General features: G+C 37.8%; 1 pseudogene; it reads right to left on the reverse strand.

The window, feature by feature from the left end:
* Positions 1-11: 11 nt before the first annotated feature.
* Positions 12-14,306, reverse strand: LOC125136787 (immunoglobulin heavy variable 3-9-like; annotated as a pseudogene).
* Between the last annotated feature and the right edge of the window lie 2,837 nt (positions 14,307-17,143).

Here is a 17,143-nt window from a genome sequence, read left to right on the forward strand (position 1 = left end):
GTGGTCTACATTCAGTCCTGATCACAGAATGGGAGCACCTGGGGGTCCCGGGGTGGGATCCTCTGACAAAGCTGCAGGTTCAAGGCAGGGCTGCTTTTATCAGCAGTAGGAGCACCATATTTGCATAACCTCCTAGGATATAAGATTTGAAATAACTGAATGTCCTCAAAAAGGGCAGTTCTCCAGAGCAGGAGTGAGTGCTTTCGGTTTGATGTGTTGATAGTATTTGGGAAAATTTTACATTATGGCATTTTTAATAGAATACACAGATCACCCACGCATTATTTTGCTTTTATGCATGCACACAAGCCTGTGGTGTAGTTGTATTTTTTATGCCCATATTAGAGAAGGAAACTACATTCAGGTGTACAGAGGGTTTTTGGATGGTCCAAGGACACACATGTACTGAGTTAGTCCCTTTTCTGCACCTGTGCGCTTCCTCTCTGGACACACCTGTTTCCCAGGACCAACTCCAGGGCAGAGTGAACACACCTGGTGGGGTGGGCAGGACCCCCTTCCATCATGAGCACATCATGATTTTGTTCTGTTGTGATGTTTACCTGATAACATATCACCAGGCTTCATGAGAAGTATTTTCAAGAGTCTCTAATATTTCACTATTTTTCTGTCACTGCTTCAGTCTCAAGCCCTTTTGTTTCCTTAATGGTAATATCTCTAATGAGGTACAATGGACTTATAATAAACTACACATATTTAGATTTTTCACTTTGATAAATACTGATGTAGGCATCAACATTTTCACATTTGAACAGAACAAATCTCTTCATGTTTTCACTAGTTTTGGTGTTCCTTCTTTCTCTCCCTTCTCTTCCCCACACAGTCCTCGATTATGTTTGATATAGGTTAGAATGCTTCAGATTAATTTTCATTCCCTAAAAACTAGAAAAGTGGACATATATTTTGTGTGCTTTTATTTTCATGGCTTATCTTACTCAGAGTCTATACTTGTGAATATTACCATGTTTCTGTGTCAATCAACAATTGGTGGTTTTAATGAAAAGAGTTTTCTAAAGAATGATCATAGTAAAATTGGTTTATTTCTTTAGCTGATGTGTTTTTGCTTGTTTTGCTTGTCTTTTGTCTTTTGAGGGCTGCAGCTGCAGCATATGGAGGTTCCCAGGCTAGGGGTCTAATTGGAGCTGAAGCCTCTGGCCTATGCCGCAGCCACAGCAACACATGATCAGAGCTGCCTCTGTGACCTACACCACAGCTCATGGCAATGCAGGATCCTTAACACACTGAGTGAGGCCAGGGATCAAACCTGCAACCTCATGGTTCCTAGACAGGTTTGTTAACCACTGAGCCATGATGAGAACTCTGTAGCTGATGTTTTATGTTGGAATTTTTTCCAGGTTCTGGGTGTTACAATAAAACCAATACTCATCGTGGTGGTGTAGAGAGCTGAGAAGCTGGGAAAATGCTTCTTTTTTTCATGTTCTTACAGCAACAAAATATTTCAGAAATTACAGACTATTAAATTGCAATCAATATGTCAGATGATTTTCATGAGAAAATAGTTTTTTTATTTTTTAAAAAAATTTAATTTTTCTATGGTTGACTTATGAACTTGTGTTAATTTCAGGTGTATAGCAAATTACCTACAGATATATCCATTAATTTTCAGATTCTTTTCCCATATGGGTGATTTACACATTGTTGACTGTAGTTCCCTGTGGTACACAATAGGTCCTTGTTATTGATCTATTTTGTGTATAGTAGAGTGTATATCAATGACTAGTCCCTAATTTAACCCCTCCCACATTTCCTCTTTGGTCAACATAATTTTGGTTTCAAAATCTTTGACTCTGTTTCTGTTATGTCAGTGCTATTTTATCATTTCTATTAGATTCCACTTACTAGTGATCTCATATTATTATTTTTTATTGGCTTTACTTCACTAAATATGATAATTTCTGCTTCCATTCACTTTGCTCCAAATGGCATTATTTCATTTTTTTTTCAGCTAAGTAGTATATGTATACCGAATCTTCTGTATCAATTTTCTGTTGATGGATATTTTGGTTGTTTCCTTGTCTTGGCTATGGTAATTAGTGATGCATGTATGTTTTTCAATGAAAATTTTTTACGAATATATGCCAAGGAGTGGCACTGCTTTATCATATGGCAGTTCTATATTGAGTTTTCTGAGGAATCTCCATACTGTTTTCCATAGTGGTTGTACCAATTTAGCTTCCCACCAACAGTGAAGGAGGGTACCCTTTTTCCACAGCTCTCCAGCATTTGTGCTTTTTTTACTTGTTAATGACAGCCATTCTGAATGGTGTCCATGGTACCTCATTGTAGTTTTGATTTGCCTTTCTCTAATAATTAATGATGTTGAGCATCTTTTCATGTGCCTTTCAGCCATGTGTATGTCTTCTTTGAGGAAATTCTATTTAGGTCTTCTGCCCATTTTTCAATTGGGTTGTTTTTGTTGTTGGGTTGTATGAATTGTTCATATATTTTGGAGATTATGCATTTGTTGCCTCATTTGCAAAGATTTTCACCCATTCTCTATGATGTCTTTTCATGTTTTTAATGGTTTCCTTGGATGTGCAAAAGCTTTTAATTTGAATTAGTTCCCATTTGTTTATTTTATTTTTATTGACTTTATTCTAGGAGGTGGATCAAACAAGCTATTGCTGTGATTTATATCAAAGAGTGTTCTACCTATGTTTTCCTCCTGGATTTTTTAGTGTCTGGTCTTAGGTACTATAAAACAAGCTGGTAACTTTTCTTTGAATGTTTGATAGAATTTGCCTGTGAGGCCATCAGGTCTTGATTTTGTTTTTCAAAACAATTTCAATCATGGGGGTAGCATATTCATATCATCTTTTTTGTATTTTTAAATTAATGCATAGTTAATTTACTATGTTTCTACGGGTTCTGTTGTAATGCAAGGTGGCCCAATCACAAAGAGTACCTTGTGTCTCTTCATATTTTCTGTTTCCTCCCGGTTCACTCTAATAGGTTGTAACTTTGTAAGAATCTGTCAATTTCTTTTAGGTTTTCCATTTCATTGGTATATCTATGCTAACGTACCCTCCTTTGTATTTCTATAATGGCAGATGTAAATTCTCCTTATTCATTTTAAATTTTATTTATTTGAATCATCTCCCTTTTTCTTGCTAAGTGTGGTGAAAGTTTTTATTAACTTTGTTGATCTTTTCAAAGAACCAACTTTTGGTTTCATTGATCTTTGTGAAACTGCTCAATTTTGACAAGATTTTTTTTCTTTTTGCAAAAAAGCTCAGTTTAATTTATTTAATTTTATTTACCCAATACATTTTATATATCTTTTCTACAGTACAGCATTGTGACCCAGTTACACTCACAAAAACTGAAGAAAAGGTACTCAAACATAAAATAAATGGAAACCATCCAACCAAAAAAAGAAAAGAAGAAAGGAGAAACATACGATCAACTGGAAAACAGGGCTTAAAATGGTAATAAATAAATATCTATCAATAATCACCTTAAATGTCAATGGACTGAATGCTCCAATCAAGACACTGAGTGGCAGATAGGATAAAAAAGCAAAAACCTTCAATCTGCTGCCTACAAGAAACTCACCTTAGGGCAAAGGACACATGTAGATTGAAAGTGAGGGGATGGGAAAAGATATTTCATGCCAATGGACAAGACAGGAAAGCAGGAGTTGCAATCCTCATATCAGACAAAACAGGCTTTAAAATGAAGGCCATAAAGAAAGATAGAGAAGGACACTATTTAATGGTTAAAGGATCCATTCAAGAAGAGGATATTACAATCGTCACTATATATACCCCAAATATAGGAGCACACAGATACCTAAAACAAATACTAACAGACAACAAATACCAAAAGACATAAAAGAAGAAACTGGTGGGAATACAATCATAGTAGGAGACTTTAACACCCCACTGACATTCAAGGGCAGATCTTCTAAATGGAAAATCAAGAAGGCAACAGAAATCCTAAAGGACACAATAGAAAATTATACTTAATTGACATTTTCAGGACATTACATCCAAAAAAATAAGAATAAACATTCTTCTCAAGTGCACATGGAACATTCTCAAGAATTGATCATATATTGCGGCACAAAGCTAACCTCAACAAATTTAGGAACATAGAAATTATTTCAAGTATCTTCTCTGACTACAATGGCATGAAACTAGAAGTCAGCCAGAAAAAGAAATGAGAAAAACCTACTACATGGAGAATAAACAACATGCTACTAAAAAACCAGTGGGTCAGTGAGGAAATCAAGAAGGAAATTAAAAAATACCTCAAGAAAAAATGATAATGAAGACACAACCACTCAAAATCTATGGGATGCCACAAAAGCAGTGCTAAGAGGGAAATTCATAGCAATACAGGCCTTCCTCAAAAAAGAAGTAAGATCTCAAATTGACAACTTAACCTGCCAGATAAGTGAATTAGAAAAAGAAGTACAAAAAAAAAAAACAAAAAAACAAAAAAACAAACCCTAAGGTCAGGAGAAGGAAGGAAATCATAAAGATCAGAGAGGAAATCAATAAAACAGAGATTCAAAAAACAATAGTCAAAAATAAATCAAACCAAGAGCAGGTTCTTTGAAAAGATAAGTGAAATTGACAAACCTCTGGCTAGACTCACCAAGAAGAGGAGAGAAAAAAATCCAAATAAAATAAGAAATGAAAAAGGAGAAGTTACAACAGATATTACAGAAATACAAAAAACCATGAGAGAATACTATGAACAATTATATGCCAACAAATTTGAAAATATGGAAGAAATGGACCACTTTCTAGAGACTTACAGCCTTCCAAAATGGAATCAAGAAGAAATAGATCAACTTAACAGACCGATCACTAGAAATGACATCGAATATGTAATTAGAAAAAACACTCCCTACAAATAAAAGTCCAAGACCAGATGGTGTCACAGGCAAATTCTACCAATCATACAGAGAAGTTATACCCATCATCCTTAAACTTTTCAAAAAGCTTGAAGAAGGACCACACCCAAAGACATTCTATGATGCCGACATTACCCTAATACCAAAACCAGACAAAGATACAACCAAAAAAGAAAACTATAGGCCAATATATTTGATGAATATAGACACAAAAATTCTCAACAAAATTTTAGCCAACTGAATCCAACAACATATAAAAAAGTCATACAACATGACCACGTAGGATTCATCCCAGGTTCACAAGGGTGGTTCAACATATGCAAATCAATCAAAGTAATACACCACACTAACAAAAGAAAAGTAAAAAACCATATAATCATCTCAGTAGATGCAGAAAAAGCATTTGACAAAGTCCAACATCCCTTCATGATAAAAACTTACCAAAGTGGGTATAGAGGGAACATTCCCTAACATAACCAAAGCCATTTATGACAAACCCACAGCAAATATAATACTCAATGGAGAAAAGCTGAAAGCCTTCCCATTAAAATCTGGAACAAGACAGGGATGCCCACTCTCACCACTGCTCTTCAACATAGTATCGGAAGTCCTAGCCACAGCAATCAGACAAACAAAAGAAATAAAATGCATCCAAATAGGAAGAGAAGAGATAAAACTGTCACTGTATGCAGATGACCGGATACTATATATAGAAAACCTTAAGGATTCACCACAAATCTACTCAAACTGATCAACAAATCCAGCAAAGTAGCAGGATATAAGATTGACATTCAGAGATTGGTTGCATTTCTGTATACTAACAATGAAATATTAGAAAAGGAATACAAAAATACAATACCTTTTAATTTGCACCCCAAAAACCAAATACCTGGGAATACACCTGACCAAGGAGGTAAAGGACTTATATACTGAGAACTTTAAAACATTAATCAAGGAAATTAAAGAAGATGGAAAAAATGGAAAGATATTTCATGCTCCTGGGTCGGAAAAATTAATATTGTAGAAATGGCCTTACTAATAAAAGTGATCTACAGATTCAAAGCCATCCCTCTCAAATTATCCATGACATTTTTCAAAGAACTAGAACAAACCATCCAAACATTTATATGGAACCACAAAAGACCCAGAATTGTCAAAGCAATTCTGAGGAACAAAAACCAAGCAGGAGGCATCACTCTCCCAGACCTCAGGCAGTATTACAAAGCCACTGTCATCAAGACAGTGTGGTACTGGTACCAAAACAGACAGACAGACCAATGGAACAGAATAGAGAACCCAGAAATAAACCCTGACACCTATGGCCAATTAATCTTTGACAAAGGAGACAAGGATATAAAATGGGGAAAAGACAGTCTTTTCAGCAGGTATTCCTGGGAAACCTGGGCAGCTACATGCAAATCAACAAAACTAGAACACCCCCTCACACCATGCACAAAAACAAACTCAAAATGGCTTAAAGACTTAAATATAGGACAAGACACCATCGAAGTCCTGGAAGGGAACATAGGCAGAACATTCTCTGACATCAACCTTACCAATGTTTTCTCAGGTCAGTCTCCCAAAGCAACAGAAAAAAGAGCAAAAATAAACCAATGGGACCTCATCAAACTGACAAGTTTTGCACAGCAAAGAAAACCAAAAAGTACTCAAAAAGACAGCTTATGGAATGGGAGAAAATGGTTTCAAATGATGCAACTGATAAGGGCTTAATCTCTAGAATATACAAACAACTTCTACAACTCAACAGCAAAAAATCCAACAACCCAATGGAAAAATGGGCAAAAGATCTGAATAGACATTTCTCCAAGGAAGAGATATAGATAGCCAACCAGCACATGAAGAAATGCTCACCATCCCTGATTATTAGAGGAATGCAAATCAAAACTACCCTGAGATACCACCTCACACCAGCCAGAATGACCATCATTAATAAGTCTACAAATAACAAATGCTGGAGGGGGTGTGGAGAAAAGGGAACCCTCCTGCACTGTTGGTGGGAATGCAGGCTGGTACACCACTATGGAAAACGGTATGGCGGTACCTTAGAAATCTATACATAGAACTACCATATGACCCAGCAATCTCACTCTGGGCATATATCCAGAAAATTCTTTCCTTAAAAAAGACACATGCGGAGTTCCCGTCATGGCTCAGTGGTTAAATCTGACTAAGAACCATGAGGTTGTGGGTTTGATCCCTGGCTTTGCTCAGTGGGTTAAGGATCTGGTGTTGCTGTGAGCTCTGGTGTAGGCTGCAGACATGGCTTGGATCCTGCATTGCTGTGGCTCTGGCATAGGCTGGTGGCTACAGCTCTGATACAACCCCTAGCCTCGGAACCTCCACATGCCATGGGAGCAGCCCAAGAAATGGCAAAAAGCCAAAAAAAAAAGAAAGACACATGCACCTGCATGTTCATTGCAGCACTATCCGCAATAGCCAAGACATGTAATTTTGACAAGAATTTTATACGAACATTCACAAATATATAATTGTAAGTGAATCTCTCTCTATTGTTCATGAGATGGTTTTTTCCCCTGTGTCAAAGGGCCTTTCTAATTCAGAGACTGGCTGTGTAAGCACATAACCATGTGTCCATAGAGGATCCCCAGGGAGTTGCCACATGGAGAGGAAGCCCCAGACCCTGGCAGGAAACCAGCCCTTCACCTCCCTCTGCACCTGCTCCTGGGGCTGAAACACACACTTGTGGGTCTTGAGTGCCCCATACAGCCCAGCCCCCTGTGTCCCTGCAAGGAGGTTTTTGTCTGGGCTCACACTGCCTTCCCCTCACTGTGCCTTTTGCACAGTAATACAGAGCTGTGTCCTTGGCTCTCAGACTGTTCATTTGCAGATACAGCATGTTCTTGCAGGCATCTCTAGAGTTACTCCCTGTTCTGCACCTGTGCTCCTCCACACAGGACACACCTACTTCCCTGAACCAACTCCAGGGCAAAGTGTAAACACCTGGCAGAACCCACTTCCTTTATGAAAGCATGGTGATTTTGTTCTGTTTTACTATTTACCTAATAATACATCATCAGAACTCATGAGAAGTATTTTCATCGGTCTCTAAACCTTCACTATCATCTGTCATTCCTTCACTCTTGAGTCATTGATCTTTATTGGTAATGTCTTTAGTGAGGTATACTTGTCCTGTAATAAACTAGAAATATTTAGCTTGTACACTTTGTTAATACTAGTGGAGGCATCAATTTTTTTCAAATGTGTGCAGGTCCATTCCTTCCAACAATTTCTCCAGTATCTGATGTTCCTCCTTCATCTCCCTTATCTTTTCCACCTTCTCTCCACATAACATTTTACCGAGATTTTGTTTCAGACTGATTTTCATTTTATAGAAGTTACAAAATGGGAGTATATTGTATATACTTTATTTGTACAGCACATTTTAATCAGCATCTAAACTTGGTAATATAGCCATGATTCTTTGTGTATGGAATCTTTGGCCTTAATACAAAGGGACATTCCAGAGTATGATCATATCATAGTTGGCTTATTTATTTAGCTGATGTTTTATATGGGAATTGTTTCCATGTTAGGGGTGTTGTAATAAAGCCAATGCTCCCCATGGAAATGTAGAGGGCTGAAAAAAATGGGAAAATGTTGCAATATAGATAATTTTTATCATAAGAATGAAACACAGTTATGTAGTGGAAATAAACAAATGGTCACAGAGTAACAAAGAACCAGAATATCAGCATAAGTGTCTAGTTACTGCTGAACAGAATAAAATATTTTGCAAAATTAAAATGGAAATGGATGTCTTGAGGTTGGATGCATTGTAGATGAAGGAATTTCCCTGTTTCCTACATTACATCTTCACAAATGTCCATGCGGTCCTTCTAAAGTGTGCATCACTTAGTTTTATCTCTTTTCATACAGGTGTCTGACTTTTTAGCAGAGACACCCCATTATACATGCCTGAGGTCTTCATTCCACCCTGAGGAGGAAGACCTGGGTTCTGGTCTTGGATCAGGGACTGTTTCATTGCTTCTCCTCTTCCAGTGTGAACTTTGTCCATTCATCCCATCAAACCATGCATTTACTTCACCCACATGGAGTGTGCAATAGAGTTCCATGAGAAAATGAATAATAATGCCCAGGTATTGATAGATGTACAAAAACTGCCACAACCCTTGACACACTAGAGTGATAACAAGAATTTACCTGTTCCTCCTCTATTCTTGGGAAGATTTTGGCATACACACCCACCCTGGTACCAGACAGGGTCTCTGTGAGTGTCCCAAGTTCACCTGTAGAATTTGCTACTGAGACGCAAACTCCCGTCTAAGGGAGGGTGACCCTGACTGTTGGTTGGCTGAGCCTTGGGCTGTGTGTCCACCTCATCTGCCCATCTTCTCAGTTCCCAACTTCCACCCAGAATGGAGACCAGACTGTCTGAGGGTCTTTAATTCACAGCCACTCCTTGGATAAAATTCTTACAAACCTAGACAAAGTTTAATGTATGACACCTGCTGTCCTGCTCTAAAGGACAGGTTAGTTTACCTGTCTAAAGGACAGAGTTAGTTTACCTAACTCTCTTGACATTTAATGTCTTCATAATAATCTGCACATCAATTATTATAACTTCACTTATAATGTAGAAAACCTGGAATTAAAAAAGATGTTTATCAGTGAAAAGATAAAAATGTATGGTGTATATACCTGCAGTAGAATTTTTTAGAGTAATTTAAATGTTAAACTATCTTACCAGGGTAGGCATACATATGTCCAAATGCATATGTTGTCTTTCCAAAATTATCCTTAGGGGAAAAAAGTGAAAAAAAAAAAACAGACTACATGGGACGAAACAACATGGTACTATAAAATTACTGGGTCAACAAGGAAATCGAAAATTTAATTTAAAAATACCTCAAGAAAAATAACAATGAAAACAACTCAATTCAAAATTTATGGGATGCTGCAAAATCAGTTCTTAGGAGGACATGCCTAGCAGTGTATATCTTCTTCTTCAAAAAAGGAAATATCTCAAATCTACAACCTCATCTACCACCCAGGAGAAGTATAAAAAAAGAGAAAAACAAAACTTAAAGTCAGAAAAAAGAAGGAAATCATGAATATCAGAGAGAAAGGATAGTTCCCCAGCACAGATGTGAGAGTTCTAGATTTGGTTGTGGTAACAGCATTTTGGAAAAAATTATATATTTGATTATGTGATGTTTCCAGAGAAAACACTTAGCACCCAAGTGTTAATTTGTTTATACACACATATGCACACAAATCCACAGATGTATCATTCTTACCCTTATATTATAGAGGTATACTATAGCCAGGAGTGTAGAGTGTTTGTGGAGGGTCCAAGGACACACATATGATGAGAATTAGTTCAAGTGTCTGCACCTGTGCTCCTCCTCACTATACCAAATTTCTCCCCTAAACCAAATCCAGGAAAGATTTGAGGTTTAGTCAACACATTTCTGTATTGAGAAACTTACCAAAAAAAACAGATTTTTTTTCTGTTATAGTGTATAAAGAATAGTATATAATCATAGTTCATAATAAATATTTTCAAGAGTTTCTAACATTTCACTGTGTTTCTACTGCTCCTTCCTTCCAAAGCCCTTAATTCATTTATTTGTAATAGATAGATATTCTTTCTTTTTTATAGCCATGCCTGTGACATACGAAAATTCCTGGGCTAAGGGTGGAATCAGAGCTGCAGCTGCCACCCTACACCACAGTCACAGCAATGCAGTATCCAAACCACATCTGTGACCTATGGCACAGCTTGTGGCAACTCTGGTTCCTTAACCCACTGAGCAAGGCCAGGAATTGAACCCACATCTTCACAGAGAATATGTTGAGTTCTTAACCCCAAGAACCACAATGGAAACTCCTGTAATAGTTTTAATGAGCTATTCTTGGCATGTAAAAATCTGTACATATTTAGAATGTAAAATTTGAGAAATTCTCTTTTTAATTTATTTTTTATTGCTATTTTCCCCCAACACATTTTTTCCCCACTGTACAGCATGGGGACCCAGTTACACATACATGTATATATAATTTTTTCTCTCATTATCATGCTCCATTGTAAATATCTAGACAAATAAAAGTCCAGGACCAGATTGCTTCTCAGGCAAATTTGAGAAATTCTGATGTAAGCATCAACACTATCAAGAGTAGATAAGTCAATTCCCATCAAAAGTCTTCTAATTCTTGAAATTCCTTGTTCCTATCCCTTCCCTCTTCCACATTGCCCTGCATGGTCCCCTGGGTGACTGCTGATATTTGCTGTGTTGATTTAGAATGAATTAATTAATTAATGTTTAGTATAAATATTTGGTTCACACAAATATGGATCAAAAGAATTCTCATGATCTACTGTCTGCTTTTGGAGTTCTGGTGTTGTAATTCATGACAGATGCAAAGGTCTGAGGATCAGGAGTGCCCAGGGCAGGAGATACTTTCTGTACCAGTTCCAGCAATCCAGCAATCAGGCCAGAAGAACTTCATCCTGTTCCTACACCCTTTTATTCTCTTCAGTCCACCCACATTGGGGAGGATGAAAAGATTTTCAATCCCACCACTTCAAAGGGTAATTTCATCTGGAAAATATCTCTACAGACAAACAACAAAACAACTTTATCCAAATATTGGTGTCTCCTATTACTCAGTAGAGCTTACATGAAAAATTAGCCATCACAGCCATTCCAGGTAGGTACATGTTTCCTAGTCAGACATAATATTCATCTGAACAACACATTTAGATAGAAGAGGAGAAATGGCTTCAAGTAAAGTCTGTCCAAATAATTTTCATGGTTTCATTTTCCCAATTTTCCAAACTTCTACCTTGCTTTTATCAACTGTCACATTCTCATATCTCCCAATACAATTGCAGACACTTTTTGGACTTCCCTAATAGTTTTGAAACCATAGCGCATGAATTGTCATGTTGGAAAGCCACAGAAATATTTTGAATACTCCCTAGAGCCATTTTCCCCTACAAGCATGCATATGGCCTTGGTCCCAGGCTGAGGCTCAAACAAGATACCTTGATGACTTGTCAATACTCATTATGATTAATTTCCCAAGCAACCGCCCCAAAGATTAGAGTCCATGTCTCTCACTGTCACAAGCCCTTATGAGTGGGATGAGTTCCCTTATAAAAGAGATCCCAGAGAGATTACCACTCCTTCTTTCATCTGAGGACACAGAGAAGGAGAGTTAACACCCACATGGTCACCGGGCCATGATGGCTCACTGATCTCTTATTCTCAGCATCCAGAGCTGTAAGGAACAGATTCTGGGTTTTGCAAGTACAAGTCCATTCTACTTCATTACAGCAGACCTAGAGCAGTCTAAGACAGACGAGTCACATGGAGGACCCCAAATTATTATGAAGCCAACATAGCTGGCTTGAATATGACTGTACAAACCTCTTTATAGAGTTCAATTTTAACATGAAAGATGGAGGGACAATTCCTATACTTAGGAAAAGTCTACATTAGGGCAGTTTTCCATTTTACCATGAAGCCTGACATCCTAGGAACAACCTACTGTGTGTTTTTATGATGGACATCCATCTGAGGTCATTCAGTAGTCAGATATGGGTCCAGCTTCATTTAAAACACACTTCTCCAACCTGCAGCTTAAACAAAAGGGACTGTTCTTGTGTTGGCCACTCTCACCTCTTCTATTCATGGGCATTTAGTACAGAATTGTGATTGTACCCAGGTTCTCTGGGGAAACTTAGATGGAGAGGAAGCCTGAGACCAAAGTAGAAAATGAGTACTCAACTTCCATTTGCACCTGCACTGAAGTTGGTCTCCAGAGCTGTCAGTTCTGGACCCTCCCTGCAGCTCAGTCCCTCCTGTCTTCTTGCAGGAAAGTGTGTGTCAGAGCTCATACTGACTCCCTGCACTGTATCCACAGAGCTATGTCCTCAGACTTCAGGTTGGTTGCTGGAGCCCAGCTCCAGCAGCCAGCATATTCCTGTGGGGATGGACAGTGTCAGCAGATGCACATGGAGACAGCCTCTTTGTCCCTTCTTTCAGGGTGCTGGACTGCTCAAATTTTATTAGCATGAGTAGTTGATTATATAGACAGTTTTTTTTTTTAACTACAGATTACATCATAGTGCTAAAAGTACATTGGTTAACTCTTAGGCTTTGTTTTTTGATCTCATGGTACAGTAACAATATATCATGTTCTAAAATCTTCAGCTTAACTAAATTTAATGAGTACAATTCAAGGGCAAACAGGCACAACATATCATGTGGGAAAGAAGAGACACAGCACAAACCATCTCATTGCCAGTAAATTTTTACAAGCTGAAGAGGCCACAGGCACAAGAATTTGGCATTTACAAATCTTGTTTTTAGAGTAATGTTTATCTTTAAAGCATTATGGCAGGGAGACTGTATAAGAAAATATAAATCAACTTAACTAGCTACTGCTTAGAAACTTCTAAGATCAAGGACAAAACACACAGCTGGGTTTTTTTTTTTTTTTTGATCAAGAATAATATATGTCTATCTTCTACGAACTTCATTAAAATCCTAACTCGAAAGTTTACTGTATAACTAGTTAGTAGATAAACACTATGTTTTTAATTAAGTTGGATTTAAATAGGGGAAAGTCCTTCAGGATGAAATTCTTGTTATATTATTATTGTAATTTTGTTAAATCACAAATCACCACAGGAAAATAAAAATGGAAAATAAGAATAATAAGTAAATAATCAGGAAAGACTGAGAAAAACTAAATAACAAGTGAATAACAGAAAAGACTAAGTCTTCCATGGAACAATCCCCACTTAGCAATGCAAAATGGAAATTGTTTCCTGGAAAACTCAGTTTTCCACCTATGTCAGTGGGCGAGCCTTGTTGTCTTCTGGGGCCTGTTATCAGAATTGTGCCCTTACAGGCAGATGTCTCCTTGTTTAGGAATCCGCCCTCGGATCTGAATTGCACCATTCAGATAGGCCTCCTTTTTCTGACCAGGAGCTTGCCCTCAGAATTGCACCATTCAGGCAAGCTCCCTTCCTTGGCTCCTTGTATCTTTTCCCCTCTCTGCAGTTGGTCATTTTAAGAGAGACTGGACTCGTAGGATTGTCTCTGGAAATTGTGAGTCTTCCTTGGACTGATGATGTGTATCATTGATTCTTTAAATTTGGTTGATTCATTTCTGCCACCCACTCTAGCACCTTCCCTGAAGCCTGGTGGGCCCAGCTCACACTTTAGTCAGTGAAGGTCAATCCAGAGGATTTATAGGAGAGTCTCAGAGACTTATCAGGCTGCACTAAATGTCCTCCAGACTCCACCAGCTGAGCTTCACACAGGACACCCACCAATAATGAGAAAAAACTGATAACAGTCCATAGGGAGCAGTTACAGATGATCATGATGCAAAAGAGGATTTACCTTTGACAGTGTTGGGAAGTGAAGCCTAGAACAGTAAAAACCTCATTGTGTGAACTCGGGAGAACACAGTAGAGGTAGAGGACTTCACCAGGATCTGCAGGGACAGGAAAATTCATGAGCAGAGGAGGAGGTCACATTTGCATGACTTTCCACCTGAGTACATGGATGAACTGCCCAAAAGGGCACAATTTCCCCTACCTTTGATTACAGGGAGCACAGATTTCAGAGACTCCTGGGATTGGATGCTTAAATTCCTCTGACAGAGTAAATTAAATAAAAAAGAATGTACTTGTCTGAATGTAGATAATAGGACCGTCAACAAAAGTAGGATGAGCAAGGATAAAAAGACACATCTGGAACCTCTAGTGTGGATATGAAAAATGAGCTGATATGCCGTAGATCAGGGTAGGGAAAGAGATAGTATTCATCATCTAGAACCAGGTGAGCCCATTATTAACAAGTTCGAATCAAGGGCCTACTTTGAAGAGATACAGAAGCATCTATCCTGGCCTTCATGAGCTGGTGGACTGGAGGAGACTGATATAAATTCATGTTCACACAGAATGAATACCATAGGTATCTATTTTCCAGTAAGTGAGGATATGTTTTAGGGTCTATTTAACCCTAGGAAAAAGATCTTAGGTCATGAGCTCTAAAAAATAAAGATGTTTTGTCATTTGTGGAGATAATCAAAAGCAATTATGTCTGGGGATTAGAACATATTACAATGCTGGGAATATTCATTTGAGATGACCAGTGTGTGATGGTAAAGAGAAGTAGTGATATTTAGGCAATATTTTCCAGGTTACCGGTGATGATTAAACCAGGAGGGCACAACCGGTGTGGTGGGAGAGAGAATGAAAGATGATAGTTGTTTTCATGTTGAGCCCATGTGCAATGTCCATCTGAGGGCCTCTGTATTTCCTCTTAAAAATGCTCAAGAGTAGAAGCTAAGGATGGGGTGTGGACTTAAGGAAGATTTAGGCCAGATGTTTGAGGACATTTAAGGTCTTTTTTGGAATAATTGAAAAGAAAAAGAAGCATGAACTATACATGGAAAAATGGCACTGTGCCTTGATGATACTATATTAGTTGAGTTAGATGTTACTGAATACACAGGGAATCACTGTCTCAGATTTTGCCCTGTTGCTCCACTTGGAAGTCCACTTACAAATTTGAGGGATGTAGAAAAACTCATTTATTATGAAACAAAATGGTTCATAAATGTTAAGAGTTAGAAGTCAATGCTATGGAAATGTGCCAATGCAATTGTAATTGCCAGTCTCTGCTATGGAGGAACATAAATTAAAACTCATAATAATCATTCAAAAAAGCATTGCTCATGTCTTCAGCCAAAACCATGGAATCACTCAAGTAACAATCATTTACAGATCCAGGTCCATCTCAGGGAAAATTAGGATTAGAGAATGGTGAGTCAAATTGATGAAATCCCATTCTTCTCATCAAGGATCTGTCCCTCTGTGAACATGCACCATATTTCTCCTTAGCAGGCCAAAAGGGAGGTTCTGTTGGGAATTTCTGTTTTCAAAAAAGCATTTCAGCAGAAATACAGCTCCATCTACCTCTTCTCCTCTCTTCTCCTCTCCTCTCTTCTTTCTCACATCTGAAAGAGACCTTTGAATTTAATCTCACAAATTCATACATGAAATTCCCCATGGCTTAGGCAGTGAAAGTTCATTTCACTTCACTTTACACTGAAATAGAGACATTCAACAATTGGTTTGGGTATGGGGTAGTACATTAAAGAAGAAAAAGGTCTCTTTATAGAGGCATCTAGGTCTGAATTCCCTAACTTTGGTGATAATGATGTCCTTCTACTTACAGAGTCAGGGCGTGCAACTTTCATATGGGAGATTTTTAAAATTATGATTGATTTACAATATTCTGTCAATTTCTGCTGTATAGATAAGTGACTAAGTTATACATATATTTACAATTTTTTCTCACATTATCCTCCACCATGTTCCATCACAAGTGACTATATATAGTTCACTGTTCTATACAGCAGGATCTCATTGCTTATCTACTACAAATGGAAGAGTTTGCATCTATTAACCACAAGCTCCAAGTCCAACCCACTCCCTCCCCCTAATCCTTGGCAACCACAAGCCTGTTCTATATGTCCATGAGTTTGTTTCTTTCTTTAGATAGGTTCATTTGTGCCATATATTACATTCCAGATATACATTATATCATGGGGTATTTTCGTTTCTCTTTCTGACTTCACTTAGTACAAGAGTCTCTAGTTGCTTCCATGTTGCTGCAAGTTGCATTGTTTTTTCCTTTTTAGGTCTGAGTAGTATTCCACTGTGTATATGTACCACATATTCCTAATCCATTCATCTGTCAGGGGACATTTAGGTTTTTTCCATTTCTTGGCTATTGTGAATAGTGTTATAATGAACACAAGGGTGTGTGTATCTCTTTCAATGAAGGTTTATCCAGGAATGGGATTGCTGGATCACATGGTAGTTCTATATTGAGTGTTCTGAGGAAACTCCATACTGTTTTCCATAGTGGTTGCACCAATTTACATTGCTACTAACAGTGTAAGAGGGTTCCCTTTTATATACACGTTCTCCAGCATTTGCTATTTGATGGCCATTCTGACCGGTGTGAGGAGGTATCTCATTGTATTTTGGATTTGTGTTTCTCTAATAATTAGTGCTGTTGAGAGTTTCTTCATATGCCTGTTGACCATTCATATATCTTCTTTGAAGAAATGTCTATTCAGGTCTGCTGCCCATTTTTCTTTCTTTCTTTTCTTTTTTCCTTTTCTTTTTTGCTGTTGAGTTGT

Source organism: Phacochoerus africanus, chromosome 9 (genome assembly GCF_016906955.1).
Source record: "Phacochoerus africanus isolate WHEZ1 chromosome 9, ROS_Pafr_v1, whole genome shotgun sequence".
Classification (NCBI taxonomy): Eukaryota; Metazoa; Chordata; class Mammalia; order Artiodactyla; family Suidae; genus Phacochoerus; species Phacochoerus africanus.